Source organism: Mustela nivalis (assembly GCF_964662115.1).
Source record: "Mustela nivalis genome assembly, chromosome: 17".
NCBI lineage: Eukaryota > Metazoa > Chordata > Mammalia > Carnivora > Mustelidae > Mustela > Mustela nivalis.
In genome coordinates, this window is record NC_139036.1 from 40,319,459 (window position 1) to 40,331,042 (window position 11,584).

Here is an 11,584-nt window from a genome sequence, read left to right on the forward strand (position 1 = left end):
TAAGGCCCATGGCAGGCATCAGTAATTATGATTTTATGGAAATGTAGAAGGCTCTTACGCAAGTGCCTGACACACTTCCTGGCTGTGGCATCTGGGACAGCCAGGTCCCCAGGGGCTGGAGGAGAGCCCTTCCACCACCCCTTGCTGTCACCAACCCCTGGAGCTCAGGACACTGGCATAGAGCCGCCCTCCCACTGCCTGTGGCACTGTCTCTAACACACTCTGGGGGAGCTGTTCCCTCTCCCTGTGCCCCAGGCTCCCCGGAGGGGAATGACATGGGCTCCAGTATATACAATCCCTGCCTGCCCCCCACCAGGCAAGCTGAGGCTGTCCCAGACACCAGTTTACATGGGAGGGGGATAGTGACCTTGGGATTACGTGTCCCTCTCCTCCATGAAGAAAACCTCTCCTTCCTGAAAGACATCTCCTTCTACTTTCCTGGGGGCTGGGACAGTAGGGCTGACAGCAGTCCTGGGGCCCGGAGTCAGAGCCCCTGTCTGTACCCTCCCCAGGTCCTGTGCCAGTTTGCCCCCCCCCCACCTCCCAAGCCTCTGATGGTGTCCTACCCACCCACAAAGCATCTGTTACCAAGGTAACAGCAATGTCATCACTTTGGGGTGAGCAAGGAGGTGGAGCCCAGTGGACTGGTGGAGGGAGTGCGGCTGGTGGTTAGAATTTTGGAGAGATGAGCACTGAAGGCCCCCAACTCTGAAGGAGGATCTTTGAGTTTGGGTGGAGAGCGGCCTGGGCACAGACGGGGGCAGAAGGTTGCCGACAGCCCGTGGAAAAGAGGGAGGATGAAGTCTGGAAGCAGCTGGATCCAGTCCTTATAGGTGAGGGTGACTCCGCCTTCCTACGCTCGAGGAGCGTCAGGGTAGCGATGCTCAGGAGAAGCTGAGGCAGGGACCACGGAGCCTGCCTTTAACCCCTCCCTCAGGGTCCTGCTGGTTTACTTGTCTTAGAGAGAGGCATTGGGTCTGGGAGTGTGTAGACCCAGCCGAAACGGTGTGGGGGAACCTGGGGCCATCGTGGGTCCACACCGCCCCCTGCTGACTGCACAGAAATCTACACTGGGTGGCCTTCCGGGAGGGGCGTCTTTGAAGATCTCAATTTGATACATCTGAATCATGAGGTCCTACTAGGAGCCTCGAGTGGCTCTGGGCATCAGGGGCGTCTGAGCTTTGCACTCAAGGCCTTCTTGTGAATCCTGACCCAGACAGTAAAATAATGCAAAGGGTTTCTCTGAGCCGACTTGGGGTACAGAGCCGTGGAGCCCATGTGGCAAGCTGATAGAGGCCATGGGTAGGCTGGAAGGCAGAGAGGCCAGAGTATTCCAAGCAGAGGGAACCGCCTGGGCAAAGGCAGAGAGGTGTGGGCAAAGGCAGAGAGGCGTGGAACAGAAGGGCCGGTCGTGGATGCTGTCCGCGCGCAAAGGGGAGAAGGAGGGGTGGGAAGAAAGGGGAGGTGGGGGCGGGGCTGACTGGCTCAGTCCGGGGAGCAGAACGCGGGACTCTTGATCTTCAAGATCAAGAGTTCAAGCCCCAAGTTGGGGCTTAAAAATAAAAATCTTAAAAATAAGTAGACGAAAGTGGACAGACGGCCCTGAATGCTGAGCCTGGAAGCTGCGTTTTCCTGTGAAAAGTGGCTTCTCCAGCAGGCTCCCTGGAGCCCAGCTGAGCAATCCAGCCGTGCCTTGGAGGCATGGGGTGGGTGGGGGGGGAGGGGAGAGCAGACAAAGTGGTTCAGTCAGAACTCGAAAAGAATTTAGACACATGGCTCTATATTAAATGTTCTGCAAGCCTTGCATTTGACTCCAAGAATATCCATGCTGGTTTTCCTGCCAGGAAAACGGATTTTAAGAACTAACTATCCTGTGCCAATGGTGCCCGGGAAGATGGACCATGGTTAGCCAGGGTTTTCCTCAGCCCAGTCTGAGAATGACACTGAGAGCAATGGAGGCTGTGGGGGGGTTCTCCCCCTCTCCCCTGGGAGTGGTGCCATCATCCCAGTGTCTTAGGAAGATTGCCCTGGATCCCAAAGGCAGCAAAATGGAAACAAGAGAGTTGTAGTGAGCTTTCAGGGCCCTCTGGCCAAAGGTTTCACTATGGGAACGGACTGCTGTCCATTCCCGTGTCCTGTGTCTTGGCCTGGGTGGAAGGCATGTGTACAGGACAGTGTGCAGGGGACAGTGGGGTGGCTCATGTTCCAGCCCATTCCTTGCTAGCTCAGAAACTTCAGCAATCTGCATCCCTCTGGTTTCCTAGTCCCTAAATGGAGATCATCTTACCTCCTGGGGGGGGGGTGGTGGTGGATAGCAGGACTGCCCCCCACCCCCATCACACGACTCTAAATCAGGGAAAGCTGCTTCCCCTGTCTGCAGTGTCTTTCTCTCCCTGCTGCGGCCTCCCCGCTGCTTCCCAAGGGAGTTCCCAAGTCAGGTGGGACCCCTGAGTAGCCACACCTGCTGAGACCACAAACCCAGCTTTCTGCCCCTCCCACTCCATCATTAGCACAACCGTCCCGACCACCGAAGCCCAGCTGCTGTCACTTGCATTACTCATCCTCGGGGTTCGCAGCCGGGAGTGGAACGGAAAGTATTTTGTCCCCAGTTTGCAGCTGGAGAGCCAGAGCTTGGAAAAGCCCCAGGTCACAGTCATCCCTGGAATCCAGGTTCTTGGGTGGGGTACTTCTTTGGAACTTGTTGAATGAATGAATGAGTGCCTGCTTGCATGCATAGACGAGAAACACTTCCCCCATCAGCCCTCTTTCTTTGGGGGAAGGGGTAGGCATCATTTTCTAGCTCTCCAGGTTGGAATGTTGTCTGGAGATTAATTTTAAAATTCCATACATATTTATCAGGCGGAATGGAGCATAGTACAGTGATTCAGAGGAGGGACTGTGACCCAAAGGGCCTGGGTTCAAATCCTGGCTCTATCTCCTCTTAGCTGTGTGACCTTTTTAAGTTTTTAAATTTTTTAAATTTATATTTATTTATCTGACCCAGAGAGACACAGCAAGAGACAACACAAAAGGGGAATAGGAGAGGGAGAAGCAGGCTCCAATGGGGGCTCGATCCCGGGACCCTGGGATTGTGACCTGAGCCGAAACAGACACTTAATGACTGTTAATGACTGAGCCACCCAGGTGCCCTTAGCTGTGTGATCTTGAGATAGCTATTTAACCTCTCTGAGTCTCGGTATCTCTGTATAATGAGGGGAAGGTGATAATAGAATAAAAAAAAAAAACCAACCTCTACCTTAGAAGGTAGATTGGTTAAAAAGCACTGTGTAGTTGTAGTAAGCACTACGATTTATTAAATATTAATAATATAATATTAATATTAAATTTAAAAAACTATTTATTAAAAAAACAGACCCTCAGGGCTCCTAGGCGGTTGGTTAAGCATCTGCTTTTGGCTCAGCTCATGATCCCAGAGTCCTGGGATCAAGCCCCACATTGGGCTCCCTGCTCAGCGGGAAGCCTGCTTCTCCCTCTGCCTGTCGCTCCCACTGCTTGTGCTCTCTCTCTGTCAAATCAATCAATCAAAAAAAAAATCTTTAAAAAAAAAACCAAATATGTAAACAGACCCTCTTCTCTTCTAAATTTTATTTTTTATTTTTTTAAAGATTTTATTTCTTTATTTGATAGAGAGATACACAGTGAGAAGGGAACACATGTAGGGGGAATGAGAGAGGGAGAAGCAGGCTTCCCGCAGAGCAGGGAGCCCGAAGTGGGGCTGGATGTGGGGCTCCATCCCAAGACCCTGGGATTATGACCCTAGCCGAAGGCAGACGCTTAACGACTGAGCCACCCAGGCGCCGCGTCACTTCTAAATTTCAATAGATAAACCCATATGATGTACTAGGCACTGGGGATACATAGAGAAAGAAACCGCTACATTTAGTAAGGGCTTAATTATTACCTAAATTCCGTTTTCCCTCTACTCCACGGAGTAGAAGCATTTATCAACCCCCTTTTATAGTTGCCACATGAAGCTCAGAAAGGTTGTTACTTGCCCAAAGCCACACAGCTGAACTTGAACTTGGGGTTTATCTCAAGACAGATATTCTTAACCCCAACTGGTTGGCGTCTTAAGATTTTATTTATTTATTTACTTGACAAAGAGAGCATAGGCAGAGGGAGCGTCAGGGAGAGGGAGAAGAGAGCAGAGAGCCCTACGCGGCCAGATCCAAGGACCCTGAGATCATGATCTGAGCCAAAGGCAGACGCTTTACCCACTGAGCCACCCAGGAACCCCTGGCGCGCCTCTTCGTCCCTACCCTCAAGGGGCTTCCACTCTCTGATGGGGAAACAGACCCTGGACAAAGGGCACACAGCATGTCAGACAACCGCTGTGGAGGATTTGGTGAAGGGCAGAGACAGGACATGGAGAAGTAAGCACCGGCTGGCTGGGCTGCAGGGAAGCTAAGAAGCAGACAGTACGTTTGAAGTGTGAACAGAGCATCCTTTTTTCCGAGGTGAGACCTTTTGGTGGTCGGAGTGGGACTGACTCTCTGTAGCAAAGGATTGGGGGCTTAGAGCCCTGCCCGCGCGCAAACTCTAGGGGGCGCTGTTTGGCGCTGAGCTGGGCAGCCAGACGTGGCGGAGGCCTTAATGGGAGGCGTGGCCGCCTTCTGGGGTGGGGTAGTGTGTGTGTTCGCAGGCAGGAAGACCCCGCGGGGACTGCCAGGTTCCTTTTACATCATTTTGCGGGTTGCTCAGGACTCAGGACTTTTTTTTTTTTTTTTAAGATTTTATTTATTTATTTGACAGAGAGATCACAAGTAGATGGAGAGGCAGAGAGAGAGAGAGAGAGAGAGAGAGAGAGAAGCAGGCTCCCTGCTGAGCAGAGAGCCCGATGTGGGACTCGATTCCAGGACCCGGAGATCATGACCTGAGCCGAAGGCAGCGGCTTAACCCACCGAGCCACCCAGGCGCCCAGGACTCAGGACTTTTGACCACCAATGTGGAGGCAACAGGGGGTGCCTGAGCCCGGGGTGGATCCCGGGGGCGGGGGGGGGGGATTCCACCCGCCTGGATATCCTGCCCTGCGTCCCACAGTGTCCCACACTCGTGTGAGGGAGGCAGGGAGGGAGAGAGAGAGAATGTGAGAGAGAGAGAGAGAGAGAGAGAGAGAGGGAGAGAGGCTCCTACCTTGTAGCCACTCCATAACATTTTGTTAAAAGACTAGATGGATGGATGGGTGGATGGAGAGGGGTGGAACCCTTCTCTCAGCCCCTCTTTCATCGAGGGAGGGGTAGACCTGGCTCCCCTACTCTCCAGGTTGGAATGTTGCCTGGGTACAGAAAACAAAAGAGCACAAAGCATTTTGGTGGGAGGAGAAGGACGCCGAATTGTTATTGCTCAGCAATTTTTACAGCTGAAAAGTTGCTTCCCAGCTTTAGGGAACCCACAGGATATTATTAGGATTGGGTTATCCATGGCATAGAAAATGTAAGAGCAATTGGGGTGAGGAAAAAGAATTCATTAAACATTTTTTTTCATGGGGCGCCTTGGGTGGCTCAGTTGGTTAAGTGTCCGCCTTCAGCTCAGGTCATGATCTCAGGGTCCTGGGATCAAACCCCACGTCTGTCTGGGCTCTCTGCTCAGGGAGAAGTCAGCTTCTCCCTCTGCCTCTGCTCCCCCACTCCCCCACTCATGCTCTCTCTCTCTCTCTCTCTCAAATAAATAAATCTTTAAAAAAAAATTCTCCCCTGGGGCGCCTGGGTGGCTCAGAGGGTTAAGCCTCTGCCTTTGGCTCAGGTCATGATCTCAGGATCCTGGGATCGAGCCCCACATCAGGCTCTCTGCTTGGCGGGGAGCCTGCTTCCCCCCTTCTCTCTGCCTGCTTCTCTGCCTACTTGTGATCTCTGTCTGTCAAATAAATAAATAAATAAAATCTTTAAAAAAAAAAAAATTCTCCCCAAAAATCTCTCCCTGAAACTTTCTGTGTGTGTGGAAGTTTCTGGGACAGTCATGTCTTTACTTCCCAGGACCGTGCTTTGGTAGGGACACTGAGGATGCCCCCCAACTGGGGCCTCTGAGGATTAAACCCCCGTGATCAGATGCAACTGCATAGAATTTCCTTCAGTCCTCACTACCACACCGAATGGGAGGGAGACCCGGGAGGGAGACGTCCCGATTTTACAGAGGAGGAAAGGGGGTTCAGGAAGGTGATGCGCCTAAAGGGGCCCTGCCTTGAAGGGTCTCCCACCTCCCACCCCTCAGGGCCTGAGGCTCCACTGAGACCAGAAGTTTCTTTAAGGCCTCTTTGGCTCAAGAATGGGCCTTTCAGACCCTGTGCTCTGTTGGCTCAGGGGGCACAGTGAGAGTGAGGTGGGGGCTGGGACTGGCCAGGCTCCATCTGCCTCAGGCCTGGCTTTTTTTCCTCAGAGAGAGAGCCAAAGAAAACCAGGAACAGGCCCAACACCATCTGGAGGGGGACAGAGCTTGGAGACTCTGAGATGGGTGGAAGCAGGGAGTAGCCAAGGGAGCTGGGGAGAGGCAGCCTCAGGGGGGAAGCGTGAGGATACAGAGGTCTTCAGAGGTGGTGGAGGCTGAGTGGTGGGGGATTGGGTTCTGGAAAAGGGGTCCCATCTACTCCCCTATCTGGTTCTTCATGGTGTCCTCCTGGAAGGAGGTGGGGGCCCATACCAGCCTCTAGCTTTTCTATCTCTGCCCCTAAAACAAGCCTCCACTTACCTGCTCATCTCCTCTGCCCACCCACCACCCCTACACCCCCCTCCCCTTGGGCCAGGGCTGAGCCCTGTTGGGTCCCCTCTGATTCCCCTTCCCCTGGCCTTCCTGGAACCCCGTTCTGTCCAGCCTTGGAGGGTTTTGTGGAGTCCTCTGGCCTTGAATCCAACTTTGGGCAATGGATGGGTTCTCAAAGTCTTGGGGAGCTTATCATGGGGATCTGGGGGACTCAGGCTTCTTTAGTCCCTACTAGCAGGCATATTCCCATCCCCTTTTTCTCCCGACTTCTATTTTGTCTGGCTTCATGGGAGGAGAAAGCACATAGAGGACAAAGGGCCAGGGGCCTGGAGATGGAGGTGTTCTGCCTGATGTGTGGGGGGGTACTCTTCGGCTTTCTGTCTCCCTCAGCTAGCCACCCCCCCACCCCAATCACAAAGCCTGGAAAACCAGGGTCACACGAGGTCAGGCCACATCTTTAAAGGCTGTGTCTGCTCTTTGGAAAGCACTCATCTGTTTATACCAACCACAGTGGTAGGGGGTGTGGGGGGGCTATCTGTGTACAATGACAACTGGGGCTGAGTGTGGGAAAGAAGCCTCCACACAGACCTTATTTGTCCATAAACACAGTCAGCTTGTGCCCCCAGGCAGAGAACAAACAAAGCCACTAAGGACTGGGACTACTCTCCTAACCCTCCCAGGCACACCCCCTCCTCCCCACCTGGGCAACTCTCCCTCCTAGGCCACCCAGAGAGTTTCCACAGCAATCTGGGCTGTGTTCTGTAAAGTGTGGTCCCCTGGCCAGGCAGCCCCCTGGAAAAGGACAAGTGTCCTACACCTGTTGGGGGAAGGAGAGGAGAAAGGGAAGGCACACCCCCCACCCCTGCCTGCGCTTGGGCTTCCTGATAGGTCCCACGTTTTCTAGAGCCCTGGATGCTCAGCCAGTAGAAGTTTCCTGGCCTTGCCCCACCGCTTTGTGGGTCTGCTTCTGTGCATAAAGGCTGGGGCCCCAGCAGGACAGTCCAGTGAATCTGGCCCAACCCAGTGCTGAGCTCTCTGTTACACATCTGGCCCTGGCTTTTTTTCCAAGATTCTGTTTTGGCATAACCAGCCAGAGCACCTATGGCCCAGTCCCCGGAAACTGTACCCAGGGTCTCCAAGTGGCTTGCTCAGGTAAGGGCCAGAACCCCTTTCCCCGGCCTCCAAGCATGGTACTGGTCTGTGCAGCGGGGACAGCTAGGGCCATCAGGTTCAAGTGGAGGGGGATGGGCCTCCTGGCTCCGGTACCTTTGCAGGTGGAGGAATGGTCCACCCTATGAGGTGCGGATGCTTGGTAACACCAGACTGAGTGACGCTACTGCCTGGGCCTGGCTATTGAAGGTAGGTGCAACCCCCTCCCCACCTGGCCAGGGGCTAGGCATGACTGACCCTCTGGGCAGGAGGCGAATGTCATCCTTGCGATGTCACTGTCAAGTAGAACCCTCATGAGACCCCCTTTTATTTTTTATTTTATTTTTTGGAGAGCCCCTTTTACCTCGACCTTCACAGCCACACAGTGGTAGGCAGGCCTTTTTGAGGAAAGAGGCCCAGAGAGGTTAAATATTTTCTCAAGGACACAAAGGAACAGATCTGGGATTTAGAAATACATTTACATAGCATTATTCACATGCATGATTCCTTCTCTCCAAAAAAATTATATATTTAGCTCCCATGCATTGCCAGAAACTATTCCATGAGCTAGGGAGTCAACAGTAGAGACAGATGTGGTTCCCTTCCTCAGGGAGCTTGCATTCTACTGGGACAAATGCGTGATCAAACAAGTTATATGCAATAACAAATCAATTTACTGATTGTAAATTGAGCAGCAAGAAGAGAACCAAGCAGAGTGGCTAGGAGTGGGAAAGGATTAACTCCCCCATTTAATAGATAAGGAAACTGAGGCTCAGGGTGTCTAGGTCACTACCTCAATGTCACAGCTAGTGAGTGGCAGGTGGGCATCTGGACACAGACCTTATGATCTAAGTGCTTATGACTCCGGAGGGTGGGAAGCAAGGTGGGGGCGAAGAATGGGATGGTTGGCCGAACCCAGCTGTGGGAATTGGTTCCCAAATGCCTGGGCATACTGACCTGTGAGCCATGCCTTCCTGTGTGCCCAGAGTGTGTTGCGTGTGGTTTTCCTGTGATACACATAGTAGCAGCAGCTGGATGGGTACAGGTGGAGGTGGCCAGGAGACAGCATCCTGGACATTGGTGAATGGGGAGGGACTGGGGACCCTTTGGGTCCACTCTCTGGCTTGGATCGCCATGTGGATGGGGAGGGCTGAGGCTTGCTCCCTGCTTGCTGCCCTGTGCCTGCAGATGTGCCCCTGTCAATGGGGGTGATCGAACCCCAGATGCTGCTCTCACCACTCAACACAGTGGAGTTTCACTGGAACCTCCCAATGCAGTTTGGAGTTTTAAGTTGCAAGTTTCAAGTATCTTGAAGTTTCAAGAGGATCTCCCTCTTCCGGTGGGTGAGTCTGAAGCTGGGACTGGGTGGAGGCTGGAGGTCCTTTGGGAGTGGAAGCAGGCCTGGTGGGAAAGGAAGGGGAATTTGGGTGGGGGTGAGGAAATAGCAAGAACAAACCCAGTTCCAGAAAGCACTTTGAAGATAAAATATGGCTAAATGTTTATTGAATCTCACCATAAGGAAGGACTTGTTTTTGTTTCTTCTTTGTGTGTGTGTGTTTAAGATTCCATTTATTTATTTGACAGAGAGCGTGAGAGATCACAAGTAGGCAGAGAGGTGGAAACAGTCTCCCAACATGGGGCTTGATCCCAGGATCTTGAGATCAGGGCCAGAGCCAGAGGCAGAGGTTTAACCCACTAAGCCACCCAGGTGCCCCCCAAGGAAGTACTTGTTAAACCTGAAAGCAATGGAAGAAGCTAGAAAACTCAGGACGCAACTTAGCTTCAAAAAAAATAATGGTCTGCAATACATAGGCAAAATTCAAAGGAGGCATCAAATGGGAAAAATAGTTGTCATATGACATATGTTTATAGCCTCCATATATAAAAAGTTCTCATATATCAATAAGAAAAATAGATAAAAGCTCAATAGAAAAGTAGGCAAAGGATATAAGCAGATAATTTATGCAAGAAGGATACAAATTACATTTAAATGTAGACAGTTCAACTTCAACCTCAGAAAATGCTAATTAAATGCATATATATATATATATACACACACATATATATGGCAAAGACTTTTAAAAAGACTGTTATTGGTGAAGAAGTAGTCTAGGGAGGCAGACAGCCTCTCTTCTGCTGTCTGCCTGCTGCTCCCTTGCGGTGTATTCAAAAACTTCTAGCTCCTTTAAAAAAAAAAAGAAGAAGAAAGATAGTAGTAGTTTGTGCACTCATTCTTTGGTAGAATGACACTTGGGCAAAATTTACTGATTTTATCTTCCTAGAATTCTACCCCATTTTTTTTTTAAAGATTTTATTTATTTATTTGACAGAGAGAGAAATCACAAGTAAGCGGAGAGTCAGGCAGAGAAGAGAGAGAGAGAGAAGCAGGCTCCCGCTGAGCAAAGAGCCCGATGCGGGGCTCGATCCCAGGACACTGAGATCATGACCTGAGCCGAAGGCAGCAGCTTAATCCACTGAGCCACCCAAGCGCCCCTCCATTTTTTTTTTTTTAAAGACTTGTCTATTTATTAATTTATTTGAGAGAGAGTGGCGTGGGGGGTGGCAGGAGAAAAGAGAGTGCGGGCAGGTTTCATGCCCAGCACGGAACCCAAAGCAGGACTTGATCTCAAGACCCCGAGATCCTGACCTGAGCCGAAACCAAGAGTCAGATGCTTAACTGGCTGAGCCACCCAGGTGCTTGCCGCTCAGTGTTTCCATTTCAAAAAATTGATCCTACAACAATGTTCAATAAGTACACAAAGGTATCTTGACCAGCTCTCCATAGCAGCACTCTTCCTCATATTCAAAGATTTTAAACAATCAAGTGCCTGTTGGAAGAGGATTGACTTTTACATAAGTTTGAGTGCAGACATACACTAGAAATTATGTAGCCATTAAAGTGAGGTCTAGGGGCGCTTGGGTGGCTCTGATGGCTAAGCGTCTGCCTTCAGCTCTGGCTGTGATCCCAGGGTCCTGGGATGGTGCCCTGTGGTGGTTCCCTGCTCAACCGGGGAGAGTCTGTTTCTCCCTCTCCTGCTGCCCCCCCCCCCCAAGAGCTCATTTGCTCTTTCTCGCTAATAAGTAAATAAATCTTTAAAGTAATGGCTAATGAAAAGAAAACTGTTTTCCTATAAGTAAAGAGAAAGCAGAAGACAAACTTGTATTTAAAGTTTGAGATTTCCATTTGATTAAAAAAAAAAAAATGTGTGTGTGTACACAAGTTGTTTTTCCTTTTTCCTTTCTCTTGCCCAGAGAAAAGGGAGGAAGAAAGGATCTTTGAGTGTTAAGTGCTGTGTCTGAGAGGTGGTGTGATGGGATGCCTGTATTCCTTACTCTGTGTCAGAGTCCTCCACATTTTCTAGGTTGACTAGGTTTCCCTTTATAATCCAACAATATTGTCAAAAGTCCCCTGTGTGTCCCTCTTTTGAGTGCTCACCATGGTGTAAGCACCTGGACTGGAAGGTCAGGTGGATGTGGCACAATTTCATTTCCCTTCCTTGGTGACCTTGCCTGGGTCACATGATCTTTGTTTCCCCAACCTTTCAAGTTCTTCTCAGGATTGTGGGAGGGTTATAGTGGGGAGTGGGGGTAAACAGAGGGGAAGACCCTGCTGGCCCTTGGAATCCCGTACCAGGCAGAACACAGGCTGTAGGCTGTGTGGGGTGCAGGCTGGGAAGGCTTCCTGGAATAGGCTCTTTGATTTAGCAAATAAAACACAGGA